The sequence below is a fragment of the Astyanax mexicanus genome, chromosome 11, assembly GCF_023375975.1.
Source record: "Astyanax mexicanus isolate ESR-SI-001 chromosome 11, AstMex3_surface, whole genome shotgun sequence".
NCBI classification, from domain to species: Eukaryota; Metazoa; Chordata; class Actinopteri; order Characiformes; family Acestrorhamphidae; genus Astyanax; species Astyanax mexicanus.
Genome location: NC_064418.1, coordinates 6,879,904 through 6,898,409, shown reverse-complemented (window position 1 = coordinate 6,898,409; position 18,506 = coordinate 6,879,904).

Here is an 18,506-nt window from a genome sequence, read left to right as displayed (position 1 = left end):
CTTTAAGAGCCTTTCTCAGAGCTGAGCTGTGTAGATCACGGCTTTATTATTAACTCTTTCCACATACACACCCCTGCAACAGAGTCTGCAACACTATTTACTATGTGTTTTTTTTACAGTTAAACCTTCGGAAAAAGTCCACAAATACTTTATCGCCATCCCTTTTCATCTTAGCCATGTGCTGAATGAAGAATAGAAATAATAGTTTATTTATTTAAACTTAGTCATCTGGAGAAGCAGATAAGGTGACAGCAGGACAAACTGACACTGTGCAATAAATGCTGACAATAAATAATACAGGCTACCATACAATAGACAAGGCAAGTACTAAATAGCAGACAAGTACAGAACAATAGACAATAAGGCAGAGGAGGCCGATGTATATAGCTACTGTAGTCCTCAGCAGAGGTTTTCTCCAACTGAAGAATGTAAGCTTAGTCTAGCAACACATTAAAATAAGTATATATATATATTTTTTTTTATTTTATTTTTTTTTTTGTCGATGCTTGAAGCAAATTAAAGTGTACAGAACTGTTTAAGGTCAAGGACCACTCTTCCTTTATTATTTATTTAATTTCCAAAAAATTAAGACATTAAATCCAGGTTATTCATTTATCGGGAGATATATCTAAAGGGAAATCAAAAATGATTCACTTGCATTAGGAAAAATAAAGTAAAAGAAAAATTTGAAAATTGCATTTTGTGAAGGAAACACAGAATGGATGCTCTGCTGCAGGGATTGCCAGTGATTATTTGGGTTGGTTGCTAGCGTTGCTATGGTGTTGCTAAGTGGTTGCTATCTGGTTGCTTTGGTGATGCAATAGTATCCACAGTGATGCCTGTACAAGTGGTGGTTGCTTTATGAGTAAGTAACCATTATATAAATAAATATATATATATATATATATATATATATATATATATATATATATATATATATATATATATATATATATATAGAGAGAGAGAGAGAGAGAGAGAGAGAGAGAGAGTAAATGAATTAAAAGTCTGTAAGGAGTAATCCATTTACCTGTGGGTTTGAATTGAAGTGAAAGTTATTTAAAGTGCATAATTATTAAAGCGCAGTCCAATATAAACTAATAATCATTTATATTCCTAAAAGTAAAAGTAAACTATAATTTGGATATTAGAAAAATGTATTTAATGGCATTAATAAAAAAGACGCATTGTTCACAAATTTAAATAAAGAATAGAATCACTGTGGAAATCAACATCATTTTTACTCAAATTGTATTTCCTCAGTTCAACTGAAAATACAATTTAATAATAATGGATTATAATTATATTATATGTTATGTTATAAAGTTATTTATCAAAATATACTTACTTAACATATTTTGTATAAATATATATTGTGCATAATAAATGAAAATGAATGTAAAATAAATTGCCATTTATAAAAAAAAAAAGATAGATTTTTTAGTTTTATATGATAAAAAAAAAAACAGTCTCTATCTGTCTCGCTCTTGGAAACTCTCGGTTGTACTCTTGTCCCGGTCTCAGCTCTAGTGCTCCTGACTACAACGCTAGTGCTTACTATTGCAATAGTGATAGACTGACGTCTGCAGAGGGCTGTAGTGAGCTAGCTAGCTGTACACATATACAGTACTGTATCTATGCCAGCAATCTGTATGTGTATCCCTGAAAATCGATGAAAATCATACCTTTTCAAGACGTTTCCACATAAAAGCTGAAGAAAATGTTCTTAGTAAGTGAAGGACAGAAGAGGTCTCAGTTCACCCATGCCTCCCAGTTTAGCTCACGCTGTTGTGTTTATTTCTGCAATGTAGAAGGCTATAAGTATTGCACAGAGGGCTGTCAATCAAGCATGCTCATTAGAATGGTGGCACAGTGCCCAGACAATTCTAAGATCGGATTTGCAAGTGTTTTTAAGCAGTGTTTTTCTTTTATTTGCATCCTTACTTTGTGTCTCAGAGAAGCTGAGATATTAAATTCAGCTTCAACTTATAGTTCTGGACTGGTTTGCCATCACTTCTAAGAGTTCAGTTGGTTGGTAGTTGTGCAAGATCACCATGGAGTGACTCTATATCTATATAACAATATTTCATTTTTATTGATGGGTCCCACTTTTACCTTGATAAAGACAACCAATGAATTTGTGTGCGAAAGCACAACAGTCAGCATAATTTTTTATCTTTATATTTTATATATTTTATTTTGTAACTTTGTGTATTCAATTGGTAACTTTGTGTATTATGCCTGCTGCTGGATGTCTAGAATTTCCCCTCGGGGATCAATAAAGTATCTATCTATCTATCTATCTATCTATCTATCTATCTATCTATCTATCTATCTATCTATCTATCTATCTATCTATCTATCTATCTATCTATCTATCTATCTATCTATCTATCTATCTATCTATCCATCCATCCATCCATCCATCCATCCATCCATCCATCCATGTCATGTCCAGGAGCCTTAGTGTCATGTCATGATATGGGGTACAATTTGGTATGATGCCAAATACCTTTGTGGGTGGCTATTACATTCAAATTTACACCTTCTGTTCTCCGATTTCAGCAAAAAAAAAAAAAAAAAAAAACTAGACTATCATTTCCCAATAAGATATCAGATGCTCTGAACCATTTTATAGTCCATATAAAAAAGTCCCTAATGTGTTAATATCTACAGAACAAACAAATTAGGAAAGACTAAAGTAGAAAATAACTGAAAATAACAATATTCACATAAGTTCACACACCAAAGACTACACTTCCCAGTATGCACCTGCACCTAACCTCCCAGACATGCCAGATCACGTAACGTGTTGGTGTTCCGACTCACCCGGCTTTTGAAATGACTCTTACCTGTGTTTCCCAGTATAAATACTCCCTGTTTTTCCCTCATCCCTTGCCCGGTTTTAAATGTAGTTACTTAGCTCTTTTTCTTAGTATTTTCTTTTTCTCAGCATTGTCTTTTTGCTATAGACCCTTTTTTTGTATTTTTGATTTTTTTTTTTTTGCCTAGCTCTTTGTTGTTTGTTAGTTTACTAGTTGCCAACCTTTTTTTTTTGTATGTCTGAATATACTTTTTTGCAGTGCCCTTCTTTATTTATTTTTGATATCCCGGGAGTTTGACCTCTTTGCCTGCCCATTTTGGTATGTTGCTTTTCTCTGCTGCCTTTTCGTTACTGACCTTGCCTGTCCCTGACCACTCCCTAGTTTAGCACTTTTTTAATAAAATGTGTATTTGTTATCTGTGTGTGTCTGTCGTGTGTTTGGCTAATGTAACAATATAATTGGTTGAGATTCCCACATTATTTGTGTTTTTACATAAATCACAAATTGCCTTTTTTTAATCATGCTAAATGCTGTTAGTATGAGATGCGGTGTTTACTTCCCATTCATAGACTCTGGTTGCTTTAAGGCACTATTCCTCCAGGCACAATCACCAGTAAACGGAAGAATGATAAAAACTAACCAATCTTTTCAATCCTAATATCCAGTCTTTGATTATTTGTCCGAATAATCACAAATTGGCAACCCTCTGGGAGAAATTAAAAAAAGTTCACAAGCACTTAAGCACTTTGAAAACGATGTTCTGAGGCAAACACATGTTTCTAAAGAAAAAAAAATGCTAAAACTGAGTCTTAAATTAAGGAGGTATACTGTAGATTAGTGCAATGAATGAGAACCGCTGCCTTAAGAGGTTGTCCACAGCAAATTAATGTAACTGATAATAAGGTTGAAAGTATCACTCATGATTATCACACTGGGAAAGTGTATTTTAGTCACAATGGTGACTATTCACTCTAATTTAAATGGTGGATTGTCTAGATATAAAGGTTAGTCACACCCTTGCTCTGAATAAACCCGTGATGTATTAATGCTTAACGGCTCTAAAGGGTTTTATTATCACACAGGACTGTTTACAACGTGAATATAATTTCAGCAAACATCAGATCACGACTGAATCGCTAATACTTAGAACTCTGCTCTGAACATGCCTATAATTATAACTATTTAAATAATTCACTAAGTGCTTGTACTAAAAAAAAATGTCATAATGACATTCGAGCTAATGAGAAAATGTCTGCTTTTAGTCACTAACAGTTGTAATGATTGAAAAGTATTGAAAAATATATGTTTCTTTTTTGACCAGCGAATACATCTGTCATTTTTAATGGCCACATCATACATTTTATACACCCACATGGTCCACATTCATAAAACTCAGTGGGTACCAGGAAACTAGCAATGCTATTCATTAAGTCACTCAGTGACATTTATTACCCTGCCACTCACTCCTTACTGCTGTACTTGTTAAAAGCCAATTAAAATCAATATACAGTATTAACAAAAATGATTAGCACCTTTTAGAGTCCCAAAATAGCTATGTAGGTATTTGAATGATTAAAAAGGGTAAATATATAAATATTTCTGTGTTAAACTGTTATTGTATCTAGGACAAAAGGTCACTGTAACGGGTTTGTTTCAGTATTGTTGCTTTTTCGACAAAAAGGTTTGTGTTTTTTTGTGCTAAATAGAACTATGTATCCTCAGAGTGTCAAATTTCTAAATTAAATGTAAAAAAATATATATGCTAAATCAGAAGAAGAATAACAGACACTACAAAATACTGGCCTTGAATAAAAGGCATGATTGCATAATTGTGTTTCATTGATTTTTATTTTTTATGTTTCATATTTTCATGGCAAAGCAATAAAATACTGTACTATGATCGGGAGATCGCAAACTTACAGAGCAAGTCCCACCAGGTGGAGCGAAACTTCCAATAAAGTGAGTAATTAGGCGGGTTAGAGATACAGCTCCTCCTCACCTTGCTGGTCAGCGAATATATGGTCATAAATATGTAGATAGTCATAAATATATATTAATGTAAGTGTGCATTTACCCTTTTATAACAACAACAACATTAATAATAATAAAAGTAATGATAATAATAATAATAATAATAATAATAATAATAATAATAATAATAATAATAATAATAATAATAATAATAATATCAGTAATAGCGATAAAACAACAAGTAATCTATAAAATAACAAAATTATTTTTTTTAAAGGAATAATCAGTAATCAGTTATCAGGTTACTTTTTCATAGTAACTAAGCCATCACTGATTAAAGGATAATAGGCCAGTAGGGGCACAGAGTGGTCCAGAGGTCTAGTGCGCTGCCACTATAAGCAGGAGGTCGTAGGTTTGAACCCCAGCTCATGCAGCTTGCCATCAGCTGCCGGCGCTCAGAGGGAGCACAATTGGCCCTGCTCCCTCCGGGTGGGTAGGGTGATGTCCACAGCACAGGGCGTCTGTGAGCTGATGTATCGGAATAAATTATGTAATTATAAAAAAAAGGTTATAGGCCAGTAAAGCAGACTGATGTTAACAGAGATATTGTTACTCTCTGTATACAGCCAGTAACATTGCAAGGCCTAAAACTACTGTGATATAGTGGAATATTTTCCAGCACACTAGTGAGGTGTTATTTTTTATGAGAATGCAGTGTCCTGTTCTGAATTGCTAGTGCTGTATATAATGAGGGAGACGTGCATTTGCCTGTGTCTCCAACTAATGAAGAAGAAAAAACAGCATCTGAACGCTGGATGTTTGCTGTTTACGTCCTGGTAAATCTGTTTCGTGTTTTATGACTTTGCCCATGTGTCTTAAAAAATGCATGATCAACATCGTGCTCGTATGTGCCGGAGTGAAATGATGTTCTGTGAGATAAGAGAGGAGCGCTGGGGCCACAGGGGATGTGCCTATTCATGCATGTGAAGTCTCCTGTTTGTTATTGTACATCACAGCATGAAAAAAGTTTAGCATCATCACAAACTGCAGCATGTGGCACTGCCTCATAATCTAAAGTAAGCTGGAGATGAGCAGCTCGCTGAGGCAAAAGATGAATCATCCATTTTTAAAGAGCTGGGACGTTACAGGCCAGTAGTTCAGCTGAATCTTACAGGTTAAAAATGGTGGAGAGTCAAAGGCTGTGTTGTCAGTCTTCTGTAGCTGCTCCATCACTATCCCTCGCTTTTATTCCAAGCAATGGATGATGGGGTTCCATTTTTTTTGCTTTTATAAAAATGAAAACAAAAAATGTCTGACATGTTGTGAAATTTGTATCTACAGTGTACATGATAGAGACCAGAACAAGCATCTCAGACCATGAGTTTTCCATGCAGCCTAAAAGACCAGAAGCAAATCCGATTTCCACCGGATACCCAGTTTACCCATTAAATATAAGTGTAAAAGTGCAAAAGTAAAAGAGTGCATTTTTTGCAATGTACTACAAAATAATTTACATTTCTATCAGATTACATCCCCAGAGCTCCGCTCCTTGAACTTGTTTTCTTTGTATTATTTTAGGTCTGAAAGCTCTGCATCTTTTTTGTTATTTCAACCATTTCTATCACACTCATTTTCTGCAAATAAATGCTCTAAATGACAGTATTTTTATTTGGAATTTGGTAGTAATAGCAAAATCAGGGACACTGATTCAGAAACTGAAGTGGTCTCGTAATTTTTTCCAGAGATTTATAATTATTGACATTAGTTAAAACATCACTAAACGTTACTAAGATTTTACAATATTACAAATTTATTGTTAATAATACGTATAAGAAAATGTTTTCGGCAAAAAAAAAAAAAAAAATATGTGACTAGAGCACTGGCTGATGCGAAGAAAAAAAAATAGCACTAGGATGTCTTACTGAGTTAAACTGTGTTAAACTACAAAAAAAAAATTGGCAGTATTAAACCAACACTTTTTGTGTTAACCCTCTATGGCATGAGTTACGTATTTTTTCAGACCATTTTTTTTGTTTGATTATTGGTCCTAAAAAAAGTGGTCTACCTAATGTTGCCCAAACACTTTTGGGTTTGAGGTGTGTGTATACAATGGGGAGTTGGATTTTAAAAAACACCTGGCAAAGCAACTCAAAGCCGAACTCATACTACAAACTAACATTTCATACAAACCAATTAATGTGAAGTAAAGAGAGACTCCACCCTCAAAACAGAGGAACAGGATGTATTAAAGTTTTTAGTCCACTAACTAAAATTAACTGCAGGGTGAAACTGAAATTGAATGGACCAAATGTAGAGAATACAATGGTTAGGGCTTTAGACCTTGTTATTTTTTTATAATGTTTCTGTAAAAAAAAAAAAAAAAAAAAAAAAAAAACTACACTTTTACAAATACTACACATTTAATTTCCCACACTATAAGAAACATATTGAAGGTCAGTTATATATGTATGTATATATATGACTATATAAGTTATAAGACTGTGAATATATACTATATAAAATGTTTAAAGTAAGTTTCAGACAGTTAGTCTGCTAACTTTTATAAGTCCAAGAAATTGGTCTTTATTGAAAGACAGCCAGTAGTCAGAAAAAAAAAAATAAAAATATGTAGAAGGAATGGAATGAGAATCTGAACAGGGAGATGGGCTGGGGCTTTCACAAAAGCTTTGAATACGAGTTGGCAAGTAGATATGTAGTAAATATGTATTCAAAGCAGCCAAGGGAGCTTTTAATTGTTTGTTGGTTTTATAACTTTTTTTTCTGGTTCAAGAATTCAGTCAGAAAGATGCGTCTGTTTGGCTCCTACAACTGGCAAACACACAAGCTGGACTGTGCCTGAGTAGAACCAGCGGTCTATAAATGCTTTGATTTTGTCTGATTTGTGGCGCACGACCTCTCTAAATACTGGCGGACCTGACTCGCATGTTGATACACATTAAAATCAGGATCACATTGTTTTGCCAAGTATGAAACATGTGTGAAACATTTGTCTAAGTCCATAGATGAAAAAAGTGGTGTGAGTGGGGGTCAGATATAATCCTGCTGCTGCCCTTTCTGACCCTGCTGTTGTAAATGTCCTGCAGGCTTTGGCAGAGTGCACCCAATAATCCTCTCCGCTGCTGCTGTAATTATGTGCTTTAGTTTGGCTGGTTCTTGTGAGGTGGGCAGTCCAAAGCAGATGGCTGTGGGAGATGCGAGGATGGAGATGATGATGGTGATGAACATGGAGAGGATGAACTCAGTGGACATGACTACTAGACCAGGTAAAATAAATCAAGGCAAGCAAATAGGACAGCATTTCTATTAGATCATCTCATGAAAGTTTACCTGTTCTGACCAGAAACTGTAAAAAAAGATGGACGCCATGTCGCAGTTCCCATTTATTAAATGAAAATGAAGCCAAAATCTTCCGCCATGTTGGCGATCCTGACACCCGAATCTGCGCAGTATAGAGACCAGAGGAGGGAGAAAGACTGTGGAGAGACAGCCTACTCATTTAAATAACCCCGCCCCTGAGGGCTGCCTGCACAGAGCTCACACAGTCTATGGTCCCACCCATACAGTCATTGGCCCCACCCCGGCTAGGTGTAACCCAGCCCTTTTACAATAACCACACCTTTTTGAATAGAGCTGAATAACATTTTAAAAACAAATTCTGTGGGGATATAAAAATTGTACAATATAAGCAGAGGTTACCCTAGCTAAATAATGGAGGTAGAATTACAGTATATTGGAAAAAAAAAAAAAAACTTGATTGAAAGTTGTCTGTTTTGCCATTGAAACCTATGGGGATGGGTGGGGTTACACAGCTTTCTGAAACCGAACAGCAGGGGGCGCCCGACCTGTGGTGGCTTCACTTTTGAGAGATGATGCTCTGTCCAGCTATACACAGTCTATGGTTCTGACTGTAGCATAGAATATTTCTTCGCTGTCCTATTAAAAAAAAACACATCTCCATTTTTGTCGATTTTTAGTTTACTACATAGTTTGAACAGACAAACTGTCCTTTACAGTGTGCCAAAATCTCTTGATGAACGGACCAATAGAAACTCTTCAAAATGGCCTGAAATAAGCTCTTTTTACATTGACTTCCATTGAAAGTTTACAAGATGTTTCCTCTCTACTGTAAAGTTGCTGTTTTAAGAAATATGTGTTTTTCATTGGACAGCGACGATTTATACTAGAGATGGAAACATCACCATCAGTGTTTTTCGGGGGCTAATTGCCTTTCAGCTTGATAAGCCAATCACTGATGCTGATCAAGGATGGTTCTACCCAGCTACCAATTTTTGCTTAGTAGAAGGTTTTCTAAACATAATAGTTAACAATTTTAGATCTGTCATGTGTTTTTATTGTTCTTATAATGTGTTTATTTAATGTTTTGAATTGTTTTAGTAACGTCGCAGCAACGTTATTTGGGTAAATGTTTTAATTTTTCGTTTTAGGAATCTTACTGTCAACATTTCCACAATGTCAGTATTTGTCCAGTTGGAAACGTTATGTGAGAAACATTCTAATAACATTGTAATGCAACCCATATTACTCTACACATTTTCTGGAACATTATATCTGTAATGCTAAAGGCTAACCTTCTTGGAATCCTGTTAAAATGTTGCTAAATGTTCTTATTACATTCACCTGAATCTGGATGAAAACCACAGTAACCCTTCCAGAAAACTTAAAAAAAAAAATCTTTATTCTATTTCCTCCACAAGACACGCTAGTCTTACATATTCTGCAAATTTTAAGTCCGAAATTGCACAGTGTCTGCAGCTGGGTATCAACTCTGTAGTTCCATCTAGTGGTTGAACAATTAACTGCATCTTCTTGTGACCAAGGACAGTCAACAATGTGCTTTCCACAGAGCTGCTGTGATCCTTAGAGAATACGATCTGATCAGCTCTTACATTCAGATAAATTGAAGAAATATTTATTGACCACCAGTTTTATATTTTTTGATTTTGAAAATCAGATCACACAGATAAATTAACTATTGATTTTTTTACTCTTAAAGACAGCCTGACTATGTTATCACTAATCTCTGTGTCTCACTTTCACATGTTGTTTCTTTCCTGTCACACTAAGATTTTTTTTTTTTTTGTGTGGACGATATATTGTCCCAGAAATTATTGCGATATACGATATTTGTGTAATTTTATAACTATTAAATATCACTGACATAATATTAACAGAATAGCATACAAAAGCAATTATACACTTTTTAAAGAGAACAAATTTTAAATGAATCATTAATCACATTATACTTAGTTTGGGAATTATATACTTATTTCTTTACCTACTTTAGTTCACACTGTGTGTATGTTATGGAGTCACGGTTATTGAAGCATGACTGGCTAAAATACTGTTTACTGTTATATATGGAAACAAACAAACATACAAATAAACACAATAGACGATATCACGATTATCAAAAATTATTGAGGTCATGTTCATTTATTGTACGATAAATCGATATTGCAATTATTGTGACAGGCCTAACTGTCACTTTAAATGTGCAACAACTTAAACGGTGCCCTAGGATGGAAAACTGCATGAGGCTAATAGGTGCTAGGCTAAAAGCTAACCCAGCCAACTGGCTATATGATCTCTTCACCTAGCTAACCACACACCATAAAGGAAATAGGCAAGTGCACAGCAACATTAACTTATGATTCATTCAAAGAACAACTTAAAATACTCAGTAAATGCATTGCATGCTTTAATACCTTTTATAAAAAAGGTAGCCTTTTGATATTTCTCTTCTAAATGTCAAGCTGACTCTAAGTACATCAAAGCTGATTTACCACATATAAAACGACACATGTACTTTTATATTTATGGCATTTACAAGATAATGTTATCTGCTGTTAGTGCTTACATTTTACTCTGCTGTTCACTCAAAATGTCTCTAGTCTGAAAAAAAAAAGTCTAAGCTTAGATACTGCTTAATACAAAAGCTAGTGTGTATGCCTAGAGACAAAAACGCATAATACTGAACAGCTACATACAGTCTGTACTGAAGGCTTAAATGTCAAATACATCAATCAAAGGCATAAGTGCAATCACAAGCCTTTAATAATGATAAGAGCAGGATTAGTGCTGATATAAGTCCTCTGAAAAAAAAAAAAAAGATTATTTAGTTTTTTTGAGTTTTAAAATGTTTTAAGCGTGTAACTTGTCTTAAAATGACAAGAGACTGTAAAATCACCTGGACTGTCTCTCTACACTGAAAAAAATACTGAAAAAATAGAGTAAAATTTACTAAAAAAGTTTTGCAACGTTCTACATTCTCTTTTTTTAAGTAAATTTAATTTCAGATAAATTTAAGTATCTTCAACTCAGTTTTAAGACTTAAATGTTACATAGAGTAAATAAGTGAACTGAACTTCAGTCAATCCTTTCCTTTAGTAACCTTTACTTAATTTCTGCATACAATATTACCTAATTACAATTACTTCATTTATACAATATTACTCAAATCACTTGTGATACATAATATATTATAATTCCTGAAATTTTAATATTTTTAGTTAAAACACACATATTACACTGTCAACACATGGATGGCATGTAATACATTCTTCTGTTTTTAATCAGAATAGACTATAAACAAGCTAAAGAAAAAGTGTACAAACCAATGAAACAATAGCTTAGCCCCACCCATTGCACTAAAAAAAACAGCAATAGAGTAAATTAAAAGAGCTAATTTTTTACTAATTGTATGTAATTTAGAACACTTCTTTCCATATTTATTTTAGTGTTTAAATTAGTGTTTAGGTATGGCTTGTGAGCAAAAAGATCAATTTAAATCTAAAATAAAATTGTTAAGCACAGGCTTCCAATGCAAAAGACATAAAAAACAGTTACTTATTTTAGTTAATTGGATTTAATGTTAATATAGATTTTATATCATAATATTAGAGTAATATTAGTCAGAAAACAGCATTTTATCATATAATTATTATTTTTATTATTAATAATTTTTCAATACTGGCACATAACTCAGGTCTGAAAGGGATATCCATATATTGTATGATAAGAAGATAACGTAAATATTGTGACAGGCTTGGAAAAACATGCATTTTACTGGTTAAGTGCTTGTTTATTAATTTATTTACTAATTTATTTATTTGTTTATTTATTTTATTTTTTTGTATGGAACCTTAACCATTAAAGACCAGTTTAGACCACCTGAAACGATATATTTAAGCAGGGGGATCTTTATTAAAATCTATATTAGATTTTTTTTTTTTTTTGCCAGTTTACTACGTTTCTATCAATGTCCGTCTTTAGCTTTCTAAGGAAATCTGACAGTAATGGAGTGGAGTAATGGATTTATATATTTATCCAGCGATAATCAGAATAAGCAACAACACCTTTTCTTAAACCCAGAACAAATCAAATAAGAGAAACCGACTTTGCTTTGGGTCTTAATTTGTTTTTTTCTTAATTGGCTTTTCATCTCTTTCCTTTCTCTCTCTCTCTCTCTCTCTCTCTCTCTCTTTTTCTTCCTCTCTCTCTCATTCCATCTAAATCCTCTATTCTGGTGTTAATGAGTTAGATGCGTGACAGTTAGACAGTGATGCAGTATGGGTCTGGGATTGCTCAGCATTTGGAGCATTACAATGGAAGTGTGCTGTTAGCATCATTAGCGTTGTTTCAGACGTGGCGAGAGCTGCATGCTAAGAGACGGAAGTGTCTCCAGTGCATACTTGGCCACAGTTGAAAGAGATGATCGATCACTTCCAGCATTGGCTGCCTACTAACGCCTGCCTGAGACAATGCAGCTCCTCTGCCTGTCAATAAAAAGCCAAGTGTATATATATGCTATATAGGCTCTAACAAGGTAAAGCAAGGCTAATTATGTGTAATTCATTTATGTAGGTTCTAATGTATTCATGTGTAGAGCTTAAAATTCCGACAGGTAGAGAGAGAATAACAGAAGAGAAGAAATGTGTATGAGAACACACACACACACATACACCTGTATTAATATACTTGTGAGGACCTTCAACTCAAATATGGAATATGAATTTCTAACATAACCCTAATTTACTTTACCTTACCTTACATTACCTTACCATAACCTAGCCTAACCCTAACTCTTAACCCTTAGCTTATCCTTACTGTACCTTACCATAACCTAACCTAACCCTAACTCTTAAGCCTTAACTTATCCTTACCTTACCATACATTACCTCACCATAACCTAACCTAACCCTAACTCTTAACCCTTAACTTATCCTTACCTTACCATGCATTACCATAACCTAGCCTAACCCTAACTCTTAACCCTTACCTTATCCTTACCTTACCATACATTACCTTACCATAACTTAGCCTAACCCTAACTCTTAACCCTTAACTTATCCTTATTTTACCTTACATTACCTTACCATAACCTAACCTAACCCTAACTCTGAACCCTTAACTTAGCCTTACTGTACCTTACCATAACCTAACCTTACCCTAACTCTTAACCCTTAACTTATCCTTACCTTACCATACATTACCTCACCATAACCTAGCCTAACCCTAACTCTTAACCCTTAACTTATCCTTACCTTACCATACATTACCTCACCATAAACTAACCTAACCCTAACCCTAACTCTTAACCCTTAACTTATCCTTACTTTACCTTACATTACCTTGCCATAACCTAAACTAACCCTAACCCTTACCTAATTCTTAACTTACCTTATCTTACCATAAACTAATCTAACCCTAACCCTAACTCTTAACCCTTAACTTATCCTTACTGTACCTTACATTACCTTACCATAACCTAACCTAACCTAACCAAAACGCTTAATCTTTAATTTATCCTTACTTTACCTTGCCATAACCTAACCTAATCCTAACTCTTAACCCTTAACTTATCCTTACTGTACCTTACATTACCTTACCATAACCTAACCTAATCCTAACTCTTAACCCTTAACTTATCCTTACTGTACCTTACATTACCTTACCTTACCCTTTACCTTGCCTTACCACAACCAGACCTAACCTAACCCTAACTCCAAACTGTACCTTAAGTTTACTTTCACTTACCTTATCTCACCATAACCTAACCCTAACTCTAACCCTTACCTTAACCTTACCTTATCTTACTATAACCTAACCTTAAGTCTAACCATTTCCTTAACCTTACCTTACCTAACTCTATCTTACCATAACCTAACCAAACCCTAACTCTAACTCTTACCTAAGAATTTTCTTTACCTTACCTTACCTTAACCTAACCCTAACTCTAACACGTAACTTAACATTGCTTTACCTTTCCTTTTTTTTTACGATAACCTAACCTAAACCTAACTATAACACTTAACTCTAACCCTAATCTCACCATAACCTAACCTCATCTTAACTCTAACTCTTACCTAAAAAAGACTTTACTTTACCTTACCGTACCTTACCTTACCTAAATCTTTTTTATCTTACCTAATCCTAACAAAACCTTTACCTTACCTCACTAGTACCTTAAACACTAGTGAGTACCACAAAAATGTTACCAAAAAAAAACTCATATATTGCTCTCAATGTGAGGAAATCTGACTCTCACAAGTATAGCTGCACAAGTACACACACACACACACACACACACACACACGCACACACACACACAGCTGTCTCTATTAAAAATCTATAACAACTTGGTGAAACTGGAGGTCATAATGGATCCAATTATCACACCTACTGAGGCGTTTTCCTTAGCGGGTCTAAAACAGCATTCTTTTTTCCCCTTTCAGACACTTCCAAAAATGGATTCAAATTCGAGCCATCCAGACTTAATATTCCACTCCATACTAATTCCTCGTCCCTGTGTGAGTGTGCTCAGAAGTCGCTCACTTTCCAATTTGTGAGCCACTTTGAGCACAGCTACGAACAGATTATTTGCTTTTCTTTTCCATCAGCTTGAACACTACTCAGTGATAAGTATGCTCCAGCTGAAATGTTATTAGGAGTGAGGTAAGATACTGAGAAGTACCATTATCATGATGTTCGAGTCAAAAAATGAGAGCATAATTGGAGGAACTTTATCAGTGTCCAGAAAAAACCTCCCGGGTCTGTTTTTCATGATGAAGAGGGGTAATTACAAAATATGGGGGAAGAAAAATGAAAGAATATTAATATTACAGATTTCTCTTCTTCTGTCGTATTCATTAGCGTGGTTATAAAGTATACAGGTGCGTATAGTCTGTGATAGCATCTAAGCACACACATTTAGACCCACTGGCAACTTCAGTTGTCACAGTATGTACTGTAAAAGCAGTACCTTGGTTTTGCTTTATTTGCGGTCTGCACTTGAGGATACTTTCAAAATTATTTATTTACTGTTTATTTACTGACCTTCATTTCTTAAAGTATTTATTTTTTTATTTAGTTGAGTAGATCTTGCCCTAATATGGATTAGAACATTACTCAAATAGGGCTATTTACTGTATACCTGTAACTCTACCTCTTCACAATGTTACAACTGATGCTCTCAAACACATTAAGAGGACACTGCTGTTAAATGAAAGCCATTCCAAGTGACTCTACCTCATAAAGCGGACTGAAAAAATACAGTACCAAGATGCCTACAATGCAGAATATTTGCACTAAATTTAGGGTGTGTCCAAACTTTTGACTGGCACTGTATGTTTTTATTAATAGAAAAAAAATCCTTTGGAAATATACTGTAGGCCTAATGCTAATATGGTAAGTTGGTAAAAAATAATTTGGTTTCTGAATTAGTTTCTCTTATTTGGCTATTTATAGGTATATGTTTGAGAAAAAAACAACTCCCAAATTCCAAATAAAAATATTGTCATTTAGTTAATTTATTTGCAGAAAATGAGAAATGGTTGGAAAAAAAAAAAAAAAGATGCAGAGCTTTTAGACCTCAAATGATGTAAAGAAAACAAGTTCTTATTCATGAAGTTTTAAGATTTCAGAAATCAATATTTGGTGGAATAGCCCTGGATTTTAATCACAGTTTTCATGCATCTTGGCATCATGTTCTCCTCCACCAGTCTTACACACTGCTTTTGGATAACTTTATGCCTTTACTCCTGGTGCAAAAATTCAAGCAGTTCAGTTTGGTGGTTTGATGGCTTGTGATCATCTATCTTCCTCTTGATTATATTCCAGAGGTTTTCAATTTGGTAAAAAAATTAAAATTTCCATTTTGTAATAGAATGGTCCTCTTCTATTCCAGTAATAGCATCTGCCTACATTAGCAGTAATAGGACTACAAGAATAAATTGGAGAAAGGACAGTATTAACTAAATTCAATCTAAATATATTTAACAATTTTTTTTATATCTGTACAGAAAAGCAAGAAAAAAGATAAAAAAATAAATAAAGAAATGATGCATCCAAATAAAAGATAAAAAACTATTACATTTTAGCTGCAGTTTTCTTTGATAACATTTTAAAAGTTAATAAAAGATAACCTAAAAAATCTACACAAAATAAATTTGAATAGCATGTCTTATGATTTTAATGTTGACAGCAATTCATGTATTGTATAAACACATAACTAAAAGTGTAAAAAAACGAAAGGCCTTAATCAGGTACAATCAAATGTTTGACTAGTACATAATGATGCTAATTCATTCATAATTCATCTTCTTATCTGTTTATGTCTTGAATCCTTGGGCACAGGGCAAAATATCCCTTGAATGAGGAGCCAGTACATCACAAGGTACCACACACACACACACACACACACACACACACACACACCTAGAGGGCAACTTTAGTTTAATGGTAGCATGTGTTCTGGTGAGGAAAGAGGAAGCTTGAGCAAACCCACTCAGCCATGGGGAAAAACACTAGACAGTATTCATGAAATAATACACACATTAAAATCAATTTAGTGAGTTTTTGTTCGCTGTTGTGATTAATGTGTTTAAATAAGTAAGTGTGGAAATTCTTTTTCGTCCTCGTTTTTGTCTTCTTTGTCTTCTTTTTCTCTCTTTTTTTTCTAGCCTGCGTTGAGAGCGATCGACGCCACTGCCAGCTCCAGCACAGCTAATACAGCTTCTCTGCATTATTATTCTGATGGATAGGTAGACCTGGAATAATCAGGGAAGTCTGCTGATAATTCACAGTCAACCGTTTTTATTGTTTTTACATTTTTCCTCCCACATAAGTAAATGAATTTTGACCGCGGGGCCACAGTGAATCATTCTACGTTCCAGAAAAAAAAAAGATGTTCACCAAGTGCACTTTGTTAAGTTGTGACCGTGAAGAATGCATTATTGATCTCCACCTCCACCTCACTTCCTCAATATGCACTTTGCCTTAAAGAAGAGTTTCTTCTGTCTGGACATAAATCACAAAGGACACTGCAGCTCACTCACATGTTGCTGCATACAAACAAGCTAGAGGAAGGCAGGAGACTTTATGAGCACGTCAACATGCCATTAATCATCGCAATCTCAACAGAAAGAGAGAATGACATATCTTAAATGTTTTTACCCCTTAACAGGCCAGGAATTTTGCACATTTTCTGCCTGATATTACACCCCTGAATCTTGAGGATTTCTGTTTAGGCATTACATAAAAAGCTTTTGTGATTGATAAGGAATTTTACTGAAAATCATAATTGTAATTGTAATAGAAAGTATATATATATATATATATATATATATATATATATATATATATATATATAATGAATAAAATCATTTTGCTGAACTTTATTTCAAAACCAATACAAATCCTGAATACAAATCAAACAGTTCATGATCTCCAAACCTGTCGTTTCATTATGGTTGCCAAGTTTTAATGTCTATTTTCCAACATGCAGAATTTGGGTTGATTTCTGCATACATTTCTAGGTTTGCTTTAAAAAAAAAATCTAGCCAGATGCTGCCAGCTATGATCATTACCATCCTCTGCTCTGTCCACTGTGTTAGGTAATGTCTTTCATAATGAACACTTTCACTAGAAGGAGAAATGTTAAATTGCTGAACTCCTGCACAACGTCAGACATTGTATTTCCCATCTATCTGGCACCTCCTAACATACCTCTCATGAGCTCCTTGTGTTCACTTGTGTTCCCTTGCTATGAGCATGCTCCATCATTCACAAGATAACACCTCACAACTTATACAGGTGTGGGCAGTCCCAACCACAATCAGTTCACATACTGCTATACTATAACTTTTGAGATTCAGTGGAATTCAGTCAGTTTCTAGTCTATAGTACGATAAGACGAGACAAGACAAGACAAAACAAGAGTGTAATCATTGATAAAAACTACAAAAAAAAGTCTATATCATCACAAAGCAATGATTTTCTGATTTTCTTAGCTTGTTTCATATACTGGCTGGCTACATTCGGGCTGTGGTTGGAAATAAACCCCCAAACACTAGAACAGCAAGAAGCAAGTTTTTCCTGTGTCTGATTACGATGTTTTCCATCAGACTGAACACAAGCTAAATCTGCCCAGCCCGGGATTGGACTGTCCATGTGGAAGGATTATGGGTCATGGGTAGGGCTCGGACCCTCATCTCGGGGGTAGTTGCATCTCGTGCTGAGGCAGGAGGACTGAGCGGAGGATTGGGAAAGTAATGATTCTCCACCAAACCTTTTTTTGCCCTCTGTGACCATTGTATGGCATCAATAATAACACCTTATTTCCAGTATGTCAAAACACGAGAGCATGTCGCGAGGAGATTGATGACTGAT